Below are 15,600 nucleotides of genomic sequence, written 5' to 3' on the forward strand. Positions count from 1 at the left end.
GATGGTCAACGGCGGGACCCATGAACTGGTGTGTAGTCTTTAGCTGTTTCTTTAGCCGAGTGTGAGGACTTTGAGTATTGTATTTTGTATATTTTACATATTTACTCAGTTTGATCTCGGTAGATATGTTTTCTTGTTTCCGCTGTTGTATAGATACTACGATGGTTTTGGTGGGTGTATGTATGGTATTTTGGAGAGACCGTTTTCTTATATGTTTCAGGAGTTGTTTTCATTTTATATACTTTATTAGATTTATTTATTGGATTAAGGATTGGTACGGGGGATGGGGTCCCCTGCCAGTCACGTTCTTGTGGGTATAGATACACTTCGGTATACCTTAGAAGAGAGGGGCGTGACAGTTTTAAATCAGTGAATTAGCTAAGCTCATAGTTTTAAATCAGTGAATTAGCTAAAGCCATTGTTTTAAATCAATGAAAAAGTTAAAGCCATTGTTTTAAATCAGTGGAATAGCTAAAACCATTGTTTAAAATCAATGAAATAGCTAAAGCCGAAACTCTATATGACCCATTTAAAAACAATAAAAATCCATCAAAATATTCCATAGAAATTATCGAAATTGCACACGATCAAAAAAAAATCAATTAACACTAACCAGAAAAATAAATTCCAAAAATAAAAGGTTTGAACTCACAAATGGGTTCTCACTTTCCGGCGACTATTCCGGCCGTCCAAGGATTGAAATCTGTAGAGCTTGTCAAGACTAGTTCAATGGTGGTGGTGGTGGTGGTGGTGGTTAATGGAGGGATGACCTATGGTGTTCGGATCGGGTTCTAAAAGTTTTGTTAGTCACGACTTCAAGGTAAGATTCTGGAGAAATAAACGGTTGTTGGCAGCAAATGAAGGTTGGGGATGCGTCATGGTGCTCCGGCACTTCAAATCAGTGGCCGGATGGTGGATCGTGAGCTTTGACGGTGAGGAGAAGAGAGAGGGAAGAGAGAGAGAGAAAGAGAAAGAGAAAGAGAGATAACGTGAGAGTGAGGGGATGAGAGAGAGTGTGGGCATTTGTTTAAAATTTTAAAATTTGTCTCACTTGTACAGTCAACAATCCAGTGAGCCTGCCACCTAGATTTGGGCTACTAAACTTTGGGCTACCTAGCACTATTGTTTTTTTTATTTATTCTTTTTTAATCTAGGTGGCATGCCTCTTAGATTATGGATTATTATGTACAAAAATATTATGGACATATAGAGTTTTCATTTTTAAATTATTAAAAGAAACAATTATTAGAATGTAATTTTTTTTCTTTTAAACCTTATTCAATTCGTTTCATGTTTTCTATATTAGACATAATATATCCAAAATTCGATTATTAAGGATAGGATTGTTTGGGTTATGGAATATGGATGATGTGCGTTCAAGTATGCCATGACTTATTGTTACTCTAAAAATTTTGATATGGAACTGCACCAAATTTGACTTCTTCACCAAATAAATTGTGTGCGGGTTGAAAACACAAGACTATTACAACTATGTTTTCTTTTTACAATAACACTATTAAAATTAAATAATATAGTAGATAGTACTTTATTTTAGAGTATCACATATGGAAAGGAAGTAGTGTGGGCATTTTTTTTATTTTATTTTGTTTGGCTGCAATGGAATTATGGAATAATCTAGATATTATAGAAGCCTCTAGAATCTTTTTAATGAAAGCCTTGTGGCCAAAAAATTTTGTCCATATACTTGGGGTATTTATAACCATACGTGTATGGTGATTTGAAAAAAAAAAAAAAAACATCAAACAAATTGATGCTCCGATTTTGTAAAAAATAATAGGGGAAATTTCATACCGGTTCTCCTAAGAAGACTTATGGACATCTAGGTCCACTTAAAACACATGGACACATAAGTACCTCTGGGCATGTCAATTAAATTACTACTCTCGCTATATATCAGTTCATGTTACTGTTTGAAACTATAACATGAAAGAAAAAGTCTTAAATCCAAATGATTTCGACGATGGTTTGTATACCACCACCACCGTTTGTAACATTCCAAAAATTTGACCCTAGTATTAATCAAGTGAGTTAAAATCTTACCCTAGTAAATATAGTATAGTCGTTAAGCCTAAACAAGTCTAATATCTTTTTCATTTAAATCATTATTGGGTAGGACTTGCATAAAATCATCAATAACGAATAATATATATACACTTGTGCATGGTACCTAGGAGAGAAGGTGTTGAGTTATTAACTATGCATATATGGCGCATAAGAATCTCATAGGTTGAGTGTGATAGATTATGTGCCATTATTAGAATAATAAGGACAATATAGGTCTTTATGGTGTTGGATAAAGATAAAATAAAAGAATTTAAGAATAAATTTAAGGAATAATGAAAGTTATGACCAATAAAGGAAAGTGTTTATCTAGATTTTATATTTCTTCCAGTATTACTAGAAATTTGGTATAGAGATTACCTTCCTCAATCGGGGTCTTGGTGTGAGCTTCTAGCCTCTTGATGGGAAATCTAGCAAAGAATCATAATTTCTTAGTACGGATTTAATACTATCATCATTTCTCTAAACCAAATCAATTTATTTCTTTACCTTCTTTTTATCACTAGAACTTGGGATTCCTTTTGATCTCTTGCCAAGTCTTGCCTCCAAATACCTCCCTTTTCCTCAATGGTGAGACACTTCACTTACTCTCTCTCTCTCTCTCTCTCTCTTGGTAACAATGATTATTATAAGTATGGAGAAGTGCAAAATGAGCATGCCTTCCCCCTCTTTTTAAGCGTACATCTCTCCTCTCCTTTCTTGACATGTGTCCTTTCCTCACAAGCCTTCATATATTTTATGTTTCTAAATACTCGATATCTATATCTTTATAAGATAACATAATCTCCTTCTATAGTAGGCTTTTGACACTTGTTCTTCTTTTATACCTCAATACCTTTTTTTCTCATTCACAACTAATTATTTATTCTTTTATTTTATTTTTTTATACTATAACCACTCTCATCTTTCGCCACTTTACCATCTACAAAGCTTACTCCAATCTCCATAAATCTCTTATTTGCTATATCTCTCCTTAGATGCTCCATTGGTCCCTTCCTAATCATTATTGTGATTTTCTAATATCTTGTGTCCCATAACTGACCAAATTGTAGATAGATTTGCATAAGACAACCAACCCTCTCCACAACCCCCCTTTTTATCCAATCATTTTCCACCTTTTTGTTGACCAATCCCTTTTCCTTTCTTACTAGTTACATAACTCTATTCTCAACGCATACACTCTCTCCTTTATTGGTCATAACCTTCATTATTCCTTAAATTTATTCTTAAATTATTTTATTTTGTCTTTATCCAACACCATAAAGACCTATATTATCCTTATTATTCCAATAATAACACATAATTTATCACACTCAACCTATAAGATTCTTATGTGTCATATATGTATATATATATTTAAAACCCTATCATGCATAGTTACTAACTCAACACCTTCTCTCCTAGGTACCATGCACAAGTGTATGTCTACATATATGTATATGTGTATATATATTATTTGTTATTGATGATTTTATACAAATCCAACCCAATAATGATTTAAATGAAAAAGGTATTGGACTTGTTTAGGCTTAACGACTATACTATATTTATTAGGGTAAGATTTTAACTCACTTGATTAATACTAGGGTCAAATTTTTGGAATCTTACACCATTGGACTCCTCTCACTGAGATGCACAATGTCCAGTCAGATTTCGTCCAAAACGGCCACAGGAAAGGAAGACCCGAAGTTGACTCGTTTTGTTCGAGTAATGTTATAGTTTCAAACTGTAACATGGACATATGTTACAATTTCAGATCTGTACAATTTCAGATCTAAACTCATTATATCTCATATTATGATCTCATATATCATATTACATATCAGATCTAAGAAGATGAAAAAGAAGAATAATAAAAATAAAAAGATAGAGAATAAGAAAACGAAGAAGATGATGCGGGAGGTGTGATGGTTGTGGAGGTGTGACGGTGGTGGAGGGAGGTGGCCACGGTAAAAATGGAGAGAAGATTTCTTAGATTTAGGTATTCTTACGTCTATGACTATTGAAGAAAAAGGGCAAATATGATAATATAAAATTATTAATTTTTTAAAAGAGACACCTATGTGAAAAAGATGTACTTATGTGGAAAATAGATTTTCAAGTGGAAATGAAATACCTTGCAAGACCCCACATATTCGTGTGAATAGAGTCTAGAGTGCCCTTGGTCTTATGAACGGTTGTATCGAACTTCACCCCGCATTATTTTTCGAACACACAATGCTCACATAAATAAACCTTTTAAACCTTCACCCCTCTCAACAGACCATGCTTGCGCAACTCTGACATGCCCCTTTCACTCATTTGTCCAAGACGCATGTGCTACAACTGTGTAGAAGATGTCCAGTGTCCTCTAAAGTATATGCAACTGCCCACCTGTTACTGTACTACAAGAGAGAATACGAATTTTCAACTTTTTTAACCTTCATCACAACTGAAAATTATGGTCTCCTTTCAAGAATATGAAAGCAAAAATTTAATAGAAGACAATTTTGAACCTTTTCTTGACCAATGCTTTTCATGTGAAGAAGAGGTTTTCATTTTCTATGAAAGATATGCCACTCAATATGGATTTTCTATTCAAAAAGGTTGGTTCGTTACAAAAAATGAGAAAATTCTAAGATTTGATTTCTTTTGTCATAGACAAGGTAGACAACCATTGAAATTTGTGGATCCATCTAGGAAGCAATGAAATAGGGAGTCTTCTAGATATGGATACAATGCTCATTTGAGATTTACCTTGCGAAAATCATCTGATATTTTTCCCCATGAGTGGCATGTCATCGAGTTTATTGTAGATCATATTCATGCATTATTGTCACCTTTGGAATTGCATTTTCTTCCCTCTAACCAAGCTATTACTAAAGAGGACTAGAAACTATTCTCTTATTGAAAGAAGGTGGACTCTCAATTAGACAAGTAATGCACGTTATAGAGCTTGAGAAAAAATGTGAGACATGGACAACTTCCATTTCTGCATTGAGATATTTGTAATCTCTATGGGAAAAAGAAAAGGTTGCATGTTGGGGATGATGCCATGGATCTATTAAAATATTATAAATTTTCTAAAGAAATATAATTTCAATTTTCAGTATGCTTCACATTTGATGAGGAGAGAAAGCTTGAGCATATTTTTCGTCAGTGCTTCTTGTTTTGATTGGTATCAAAAATTTGGAGACGTTGTTTTTGATACTATTCACATAGTAAATGCTTATGATCTGTTTTTTGGAATTTTTGTCGGTATCAATAATCATACGATTCTTTTCAGATGTGCATTTCTTCGTAATGAAACAACTAGTGGTTTTCGATGGTTGATGAAGGTCAAATTTGGCTCTTGTAATTCAAATTTTTTTTTCTAATGATAAATTTCTAACATATTTATTTTTTTAGTTTCTAGTGACGTTTGTATTTGGTTAACTAACCTTTGTATCTTTAATGAAGCATCCACCTAGGATAATTTTGACTCACCAAGATCCATGGATGGCGGAGGCAATATCTAGAGAATTTTCATTTGTAAAACACGCCTTTTGCATATGACATATTACTTCTAAATTTAGTGGTTGGTTTACATCAATTATCCATCACCAATATTCAAATTGGTGCACTGATTTTTACAAGTTATATAAAATTGGTGCACTGATTTTTACACTTTCTTGTGAATCACCAGTTTGATATCTGTTCCGTTCATGGCTTCAATCCTGGCCTTGAAATCTACAGGCAACTGTGGATTCTCAGGAGGAACCATGATCACCCTCTTCCTGATCATTACTTTCTTCTTAGAATTATTTCTTGAATAAGATTTAGCCTTGAACACTTTATCCTTGGCAATCTTTACTGCTTTCTTGTAAGGATTCTTGGGAGTTTCAACATACTTGTTAGTGTTCTGCTTCTTCTTGATAATGGAAGAGAAGAAGTCGTTCAATACTCTCTCTGTCAACAAATTTTGGGCCAATTCATCATTTCCTCTCGCGTCTTTTCTGGTTTTCTCAACTATCTTATCAAACCAACCATCGTCGAGATTCTTCAAATCCTCGATTGTCAATTTTCTTGCACCCATCTTCGAGAAAATCAAAACCCAGAAAGCAAAAACAATTTGATTGAGAAAATTAACAAAACAAACGAAATCAAACCCTAGAGATGATTGATCGCAGAAGAACTAAACGTTGTCCCTCTAAGTTTACATTACGAATTAACAAGGAGTTATAAATTAGTTAGGAATTCTTGGACTATTTGAACTAGGCGTTTACTGAACACTAGTTTTTAGGTCAATTATTATAATTAAATTCATGCACTTAAAATCTTTTTGATTGTAAAAAAGCTTTTTTAACCGAAACAAATTATTTCTCGAGATAATAACTTGAAATATAATCATTTAGTTTGTTTACGATTCTTCTAGTTATGGATAATTGGATATGTTAATAGCTGTCCAAGAAAGGGGACATTACCTATTTTAATTTAACTAACCATATTCAGTCACGAAATCTTTTGAGTATATTTTAATTCAACTTAATAACTTGACTTATTGGACTTGGGCATTTCACATTATTTATATCATATTTTAACACTCACATTCACATATGGGCTGAACAATATAATTTGATGACTCAACACGTGAAAATTCAAAGCAATCGACATCAAACCCTAGCAATATTCAAATTGGTGCACTGATTTTTACATCAAATTGACTCATCTATAGAATTTGAGTAGCAATGGTCTGGAATCATGATAAAGTATAACATGTTTTCAAACAAGCATATATATGGATTGTACCGGATTAGGCACTTTTAGGCACCATGTTACATTCGAGGATATTTTAACAACTTGAAGGTCTAAGAGCATAAACACTTTCATCAAACGCTTTCTTGGTTCTCATACAAGCTTGAATCAATTTGTAAAACATGAAAGTTCAGCTTAGACTTTATTTCTTCTAAGATATGAAGTTACTTTAACATTTATTTTGTAAATGAAATTATAATATAAATGCTTAAAGTTTAATTATAATTTGTATTTTTAGGTTGACTTTGCTATTGAAGATGTAGAACAGACACAATCACATTATACAATGTTGGAAACATATAGAAGTTCTTCTTTGAGAACATTGTTCCCATTGGAGGAGCAAGCACATAAAATTTTGACTTCTTATTGTTTCAAATTATTTCAAGAATAGTTTGGGAGGGCAACATAATAATCCATGCTTCAAGAGAATGGTGTTGAGTTTGTGCTACAATATTATAAAGACAACACTAATCAAAAGCTCACGGTTTTTTGGAAGGGTGAGATGACTATTTGTTCTTGTAAGCACTTTGAGTTTTGGGGCATATTTTGTTGTCATATACTTAGAGTATTCCTACATAAGAACTGCTATCAAATTTCTCTCAAATATCTACCACGACGTTTGTGTCGTGAAGTGAGTGATAAAGGATTGACAATACTGTTGGATGTTGAAGGTTGTAATCATAGAAAAAATATAGGTGATTACAATGTTAATGAAATTCTTATTGATGAAGATCAACTTGTATGTTGTTGTCCAATTTCAAAGACAAAGGAACGCCCAAAGAAAAAGAGAATTAACAGAGCAAAAGAAGTCGTGTAGACTTTGCAAAAAGGTTGGCCACAACATCTCTACATGTTTGGAGAAGGATTCCTCAAGCAATGCAAACAAAAGGAAGAAAATTGTTTCAGAAGATATGGGATTCAACCAGGTTTTTTGATTAAAATATACTCCTAAGTAGAAGTCTTTAAGCTTGTCGAATGGTATCAATTTTTATTTCGAAAATGATATGGAGCCCAAGATTTTGGTAACCCATTACAGCCCAAACCTAGGTGGCGTTTCCAGTCAGCAATCCTATGTGGATAAATTTTGAAATTTGAAAATTAAACACAAATAATCTCTCTCCCCTCCCTTCATCCTCATGTCTTCTCTTTCTCTCCTCTCTCCGACGACCATCCAGCCATCGACATATCGATCTGAGACGTTGAATCACCATGACTCATCCCCAACCTTCGTTTGCTGCTAACAGCTATCTATTTCATCGAAATCTCACCTTGAAGTTGTGGCCAATGAAACTTTTGGAGCCCGATTCGGCCACCATGGGCCATCCCTTGGTTAACCATCACGACTATTGAACTTGTCTTGACGAGCTCTACAAGTTTCAACCCTTGGACGATTGAAATAGTCGTCGGAAAGTGAAAACCCATTTGTGAGTCAATTGTAACCCAATTTTGAACCATTAACCAGGTATATTTTTTTATTGTCTTCATCTTCTGAATGAATGTATAGAGGATTTTATTTCAGAATATATTAATTTTGGTGTATTCTACTGGTTTTAATCTGAACAGATGGTTATTCCATTGTTTTTAATATCAGACAGATCATTATCCCGTTGGTTTCAATCTTAGACAGATTGTTATTTCATTGTTTTTAATATCAAACGTATCATTATTCCATTGATTTTGATGTTACTCCACCATTTTTTCAACGATTGAGTGTTGTTGTAAATGATTTTTTTTTATGGATTTCAATTACGCTATGGTGGTTAATAATGAAGACATTACGTTGGTGGATGAATGATGTCGTTGATAGGTTGAATAACAATAACACTGAAGTGGTTGAACGAATAAACAATGTGATTCAAATAAATAGGAATGGATTTCAAGTAAAAAATAATGATTTACTTATTCCACTATTTTAAGTCAATGAAATAAGCATTGGTATGGGATGAAATTGAATGGAATCAGTTATTCCACTGTGTTTAATGCAGTGAAATAACGGTTCGTCTAAGACAAAATGGAAAGAAATAAGTTATTTCACTGTTTTAATTCATGAAATAAACATAGGTTTGAGTTGAAAATCAATGTTTTTCCTAAGCAGTTTAAATAACTCCATTAATATAATTTAGTGGAATAACTAATTTCAATTATTTACATTAGTGAAATAGCTAAATCTACTTATTTAAATCATTGTGATAGCTAAATCCATTGATTTAAATCAATAGGATAGCTAAATAAATTTTTTTAATCTACAATTCATTTTTTTTAAAGCACAATTCATAATCTATTGATTTAATTAATGTTTTATTTCACTGAATAAATCAAATGGAATGACTAATTTTACTGATTTAAATCAACGGAATAACCATAGGTCTCACATGAAATTTAATGGATAGCTAATTTCATTGTTTTAACAATGAATTTAGCTATTCCACTGTTTTAGCAATGCATAAAACACAATAGTTCAGAATTTGAAAATCCAATTTCATTCTTTTATTCCTGAATTCATTGTTTTTTTTGAAAGCATTGTCCATAATCCATTGTTTTTTAAAAGCCTCCGTCCATAATTTATTTTTTCGGGCCAGAATCCATTGTTTTTGAAACAATGAAATTAAGAACGACTGGGTAAAAACTATTGATGATGGATTTTGTTGGAAAGAGCTTTATGCGTTGATGCCGAATACGTAATTTTTTAAAAATTTAACGGGTATTTTTTGAGTTAAAATGTTCTGAAATTTCGTATAAGAGAGAGAAAAGTTAAAAAAAATTGTGATATCAGCATGAGTTTTGAACGCTCAGGATCAAAGAAATAGGGGTATTTATCTCTCAAAAATTCATATTTCAAATTTTGCCTTGTCACATGATGAGTCACTATGTCACATGGACTTGGGTTACATTGGGTCACCAAAAGTGGGGCCAACTATCAGAAAAGCCCCTCTATTTTATAAAACGGCTCAACTAAGCCCTTCTACTTTTTTCGGCTCAACTGAGCCCCTCTACTTTTGAGAATGGACCACGTTAGCCTTGATGCTAACTTACGTTAATTGCTGTTGATGTGGCATTTTCTTTTCCTATGTGTATTTTTTATTAATTTCTTTAAAAAATACTTTACAAATGACATGGCATAGTCTTAAAAGCCCTAGTTCAACGAAAGATGAAAACCATTTTGAAGAAAATCAAAAGCCTACATCTGCGAGGAAGATTGTCGCATAGAAAGTTGCCAAGATCGATTGGCGAAGACGGTCATCACTGCCAAGTTCGATTGGGTTTCATTTCAATCATCTGTATTTGATTGAAGCAAGGTATGAACTGTATCCTCAGGTATTAGGTTATTAATTTGGGAGAAAATTAGGGTTTCTATTTGGGGTTAGAATTTTGTTTGGGTTCAATATTATCCATTGTTCGATCTTCCACAGTTTGTCGAAATGACACCAAAGAAGATGAGAGCTATTCGGTCAAGGAAAATAGTCGAGGAGGAAAATGAGATATATTCATCCAACAGCCAAGATAGCAACACATCTCTGAAGGAGAAGAAGAATTTCTCCGTGGAGACGACTCTTCTGAGGATGATGAGGAACTAGTAGTTGCTAGGGAGAAAGTGAAAAATTACAGGAGGGGATGTGATATGGATTTAATTGCAAGCGCACAAATCGCACAAGTAATAAAGAGATGAGTAAATTATCGTTTCCACTAGGGATGTGTTGGCAATCAAGATCAATGTCAAACTAGTAACAACTATGCAAATTGGGGAAACGAATTCGAGATTGATTTTGTTTTTAAACTAAACTAAAGCAAAAGAACAAAGACAAATCAAACACAAGTATGAAATCAAGGATGGAAAGCACTAAGGTACTTAACGTCACCTCACCTATCCAATTCAATTCCCTTGGTCCCTTAATCTCTAATTCCTCTCTCTATAATGACAATCGATTTCCCAACCTATTCAATGTTCTATTCCTAGATACATCAAACATATTTTCAACATAAATCCCTGTTATTCCTAACAATCGGATTAATATATCAAAAACCCATTAAGAACTACGGAAATCATTTAGCAATTGCATAAGTCACAAACCTATATTCCTATGGTTCATGCACCCTATGTCATCTATGGCTTGAGGCAAACCCTAGATATCTCCTTCCGGTCTCAATCTAGGCAACAAATCAATTGAATGATGGCCAAACATTCAAAAGCATTAATCACACCCATAGACAATCAAGAGAGAGAGAGAAATCAAGAAATAAGGAAACCAAGTTTATTGAATCTTCAAGGTTTGGTTACATTAAGTCCCTAGTAAGAAATCTAGCCACTCATGGAAGCAAAATACATCATTAAACAAAGGAAATCAACCATAGAAACTAGGATAGAAAAGGAGAGAGAAAACCCCCTTTGTAGACCCTCTTCTTCTCCAAGCTCCAATGGTGGCTCCAAGCTCTCCAATGGTGGTAGAATGAAAAAACCTCCAAGAACCCTCCAAAACCCTATTTTTTGCCCTTTTATACTTCCCCAAACTCTTATGTCGTTTTCAAAACAAGTTGGGGTCGTTTTGGCTTAAAAACAAGTGAATTCGGAACTTTTTCACGAAACTGCGCGTGCTGTGAATAGTACCTCCGATAGATCGGAACAGTATCCGATCGATCGGAAATACAATCTGTCTACATGAATTCAATGCTGTTTTGGCAGGTCCGATCGATCGAAAATCGGTTCTGGAGTAAAAATCTTCATTTTGCACTCTTTTCCTTCCTTTCCTGCCTTGATACCTACAATATGCAAATATAACTTTCTTAGGCAATATCAACTCTTAATCAACTCAAAATGTGATGAACTTATGTGTAAAAGATGTGCAAATGTATGTATATATTTGGCACATCAAACACCCCCACACTTAATCGTTGCTCGTCCTCGAGCAAATTGGGAATGAATAAAAGAAGGAAAGAGTATTTTCCGTTAAGCTCAAATGAAAAATAAAATAACTAAGACCTACTCTAAATAAGTAACTAATGTATGCCACTTTCGTAGGGCTCACGATGACACTTAGCATGTGCCACAAGCCTTTAAACCCCTAGGTGCCCCTAGTAGGAGGAGTTGTGTCTCCTGAGGGTTTACCAGAATGATACCCACAAACATTAAACAACTTCAATGCCAAAATTCATGCCATCAACAAGAGTATAAAATGAACTCACAATTGCAACCCTATCCACACTAACAAACCAAACATTAGGGCATTCAAACCAATAAAAGCATTCCTTCAAGAATCTTATCTCATCCACTTTGCTTATAAATTCAAGAAATGATGCACATAATGGATTTCACTTGATATTTGGCTTCAAAGTGACATAAACAATGACCATGAAGTCTTCCAAGAACAATAAGAATCAAAAAACAAATACAATGAGCATTTATTTAAACTTAATTCTTATTCACATTTTTTTTCTTTCTTTTTCTCAAAGGTGATTTGTGCAATGTTCAACCTCCTTAAGCTTTCTAAATGACTGATGTAACGAGCTTTCGACCAATGACTCCCAATCCAGTTGGCTTAGGGCACTAGGTGTTAAGACACCCCAACGGATCTAATTACCCGAGTCAAAAAGGTTACGAGGTTAAACTAGTCACCAAGGTACTCTAACATTCATTTCCTACCTTTTTACGCGAAACTCATTGCTTGCTAGGCAAGAGGCCCGGTTACTCAACAGAAAATTTATGAAAGAAACCATTTATTCATCAACACAATTTTTTTCTCTTTTCTATTTTTTTTTTCATTTTTCATTGCTCAAGTAGTGCTACTTAGAATCAAATTGATCTCAAACAACCACAAATGCCAAAGTCAAGTCATATTTCATACCCCACAATCAAGTGTTCCATATTCACAAATGCACAATGGACAAAACAATTTTCAAGATAGAAAGACTCAATTGGAAAGAATGTCCATAGAAAGATTCATCCATGCTTCAAAGATCACAAAATTCATCCAAATACACTCAAGAGTGACATGGCATAAGACATTTGAAGTTAAAAATTTTATTTTTTTACAAAAACTAGAAATCTAAATTCCCACCCCCACACTTAAAATATGCAATGCCCTCAATGCATGGAATAGGTGAAAATAGAAATAAGAAGATAGAGATAGAACAATAAAACCTGGGTTGCCTCCCGAAAGCGCTTGGTTTAAAGTCTTCAGCCCGACTTCCCTTTGTGAATTCAACCGGGATCCTTGAGGGTTGTGGTGTATACTCCCCTTGATGGCTTCTTAGGATTGACATTTGATTGCTTAGGTGCCATGCAAGGAGCATAAGCTTTCATCACCACCATTTCCTTAGGATAGGCATTTTTCTTCATTTTCATGGTCTTCCTCTTCTTCTTTTTCTTCCTCTTCTTTTTCTTCTCCTTGGGCTCCTCAACTAGAGACTCTGATACATCATTTTCAGCTTGGGTGGCTGCCTTGGGAATTTCATGCTTCACTTTGGAGTCTTGGCCTAGGAAAACTTCCACTGAAATATATGGAGTTTCCTTTTTAAGAGTGTCGGGGATAACCATGTCAATATGCTCCACTTGGAGGCATTGTTGAGAAACCTCATCTTGCATTCTATTGCCAAACACTTTAAAAGTGATTTGATCACCTCCCGCACCTCTCAAAGTAAGCTTCCCTTTTTCAACATCTATCAAAGCTTTCCTGGTGCTCAAGAATGGCCTTCCCAAGATTATGGGAATAGTGTGATTGGCCTCCATATCCAAGATTAGAAAATCCACCGGGAACATAAGATCACCCACCTTCACTAAAACATCCTCCACCATGCCAATAGGATACTTGATAGATCTACCCCCATTTGCAAAGACACCGTGGTTGGACTAATCTCCTTCATCCCAATTTGCTTAGCAACCGACAATGGCATCAAATTGATGCTAGCTCCAAGATCACATAGAGATCTTTCAATCAAGGTGTTACCTATAGTGCACGGGATTGTGAAACTTCCTGGATCATCTTGCTTAATTGGGAGCTTCCTTTGCACAATGGCACTACACTCTTCGGTCAATTGTATCTTTTCATGCTCCTTCAATCTCCGCTTCTTGGATAAGATCTCTTTCATAAACTTGGCATAGCAAGGAATTTGCTCTAAAGCTTCGGCAAAGGGGATGTTCACTTGAAGCTTCTTGAATACCTCCAAAAATTTAGAGAATTGATCATCATGCTTCTTGTTGCTCTTTAACCTTTGAGGAAATGGAATTGGAGGCACATAAGGTTTGATTGGAGGTGCAGGAAGAGAACTATCGGGCCAATCGAGCTCAATTGCATATCGTGGCTGCACATCTTTCACTTGCATAGGCCGATCGATCGGTTGGGGCGCCGATCGATCGGAATTAGCCTCTGGTGAAGTTTCATCAAAGAGGCCCGATCGATCGGGAACCCCCTCCGATCGATCGGAAATAGCCCCTGGACACTTTTCAGCTCTTTTTCTGCACTTCTCCTCCTCCTGCAAAATTTTTGCCTTTTCGGCATCTAGATCAGAAGCATTTTTAACCACCTTACCAGTCCGGAGAGTGATTGCCATGCATTGTTCTTTCTCCTTCCCTTTTGGATTCACCTTCGATTGGCTTGGCAATGTACCTCTTTCTCTATATGACAAAGTGTTAGCTATTTGCCCCATTTGTACCTCAAGATTCCAGATGGAAGTTCCATAACTTTGCATCAAAGTTGCTTGAGCTTGTAGAGTGTCATCGGTTTTACTCATGTATTGCTCCGTCCTCGTCATAAATTGGGAGGTATGAGTTGTAAGTGTATCTAGGCCGCCGGCTAGCTTTGAAAACATCTCATCAATATCCCTCTTCTTCTCTTGGGGCTGCACTAGATGTTGAGGATTTTGCACATTTTGAGTATTGCTCCAAGAGAAGTTGGGGTGATTCCTAAATCCTGGATTGTAGAAGTTGGAATAAAGATCATTGCGAGGTTGATTGAAATTACCTCCACCAATGGCATTCACTTGCTCACTAGGATTAGATGAAGAAGCAATAAGACACTCTTCGGTAGGATGGCGTCCACAACAATAAGCACAAGACATATGAGAATGTGTGTTTTGCATAGCATGTACCCCTTGAGCTTGATTTAGCGTCAATGCCTCAATCTTCTTTGCCATAATAGCCAAGGTAGACATAACTTCATCATCTCTACAACTTCCTCCTTGCTTTGGATTCCCCTTCACCGAGGACCAAGAGTTAGTGGTCTTGGCCACTTTATCAAGTAATTCCCGAGCCTCCTCTTGATTTTTGGTCATAAAAGAACCTCCCGCAGCCGCATCAATAGTCTCTTTAGTATGCATGCACAACCCATTATAGAAAGCTTGGTACACCACCCATTCCGAAAGACCATGATTTGGGCAACTTCGAATAATGCCTTTAAAGCGCTCCCAAGCCTCATAAAATGATTCAAAATCCTTTTGGGCAAAGGACATGATATCCACCCTAATTTGCACCGCTTTGCCCGGAGGAAAGAATTTCGTCAAGAATTGTTCCGCCATCTCATCCCAAGTGGTGATAGAATTGGGAGGCAAGGACATCAACCATCCCTTAGCCTTGTCCCTCAAAGAAAATGGGAATAACCTCAACAAGATAGCATCCTTAGAAGCTCCGTTAATCCCAAAAGTAGTGCACACATGCAAGAAAGAGCGAAGATGTACATTGGGCTCTTCATTAGGAAGACCATAGAAAACCACCGAATTAGAGATAATGTTGATGATAGCCGGCTTGATCTCAAAATT

The 15,600-nt window shown here is 35.3% G+C and overlaps 1 non-coding gene across 1 annotated transcript; it reads left to right on the plus strand.

Annotated features, from left to right (window-relative positions):
* The first annotated feature begins 15,205 nt into the window (after positions 1 to 15,205).
* LOC119999181 lies at positions 15,206 to 15,311 on the plus strand. The gene has a single exon (XR_005468356.1). It is a non-coding gene; the product is annotated as a small nucleolar RNA R71 (small nucleolar RNA).
* The last annotated feature ends 289 nt before the right edge of the window (positions 15,312 to 15,600 follow it).

This window comes from Tripterygium wilfordii, chromosome 5 (assembly GCF_013401445.1).
Source record: "Tripterygium wilfordii isolate XIE 37 chromosome 5, ASM1340144v1, whole genome shotgun sequence".
NCBI classification, from domain to species: Eukaryota; Viridiplantae; Streptophyta; class Magnoliopsida; order Celastrales; family Celastraceae; genus Tripterygium; species Tripterygium wilfordii.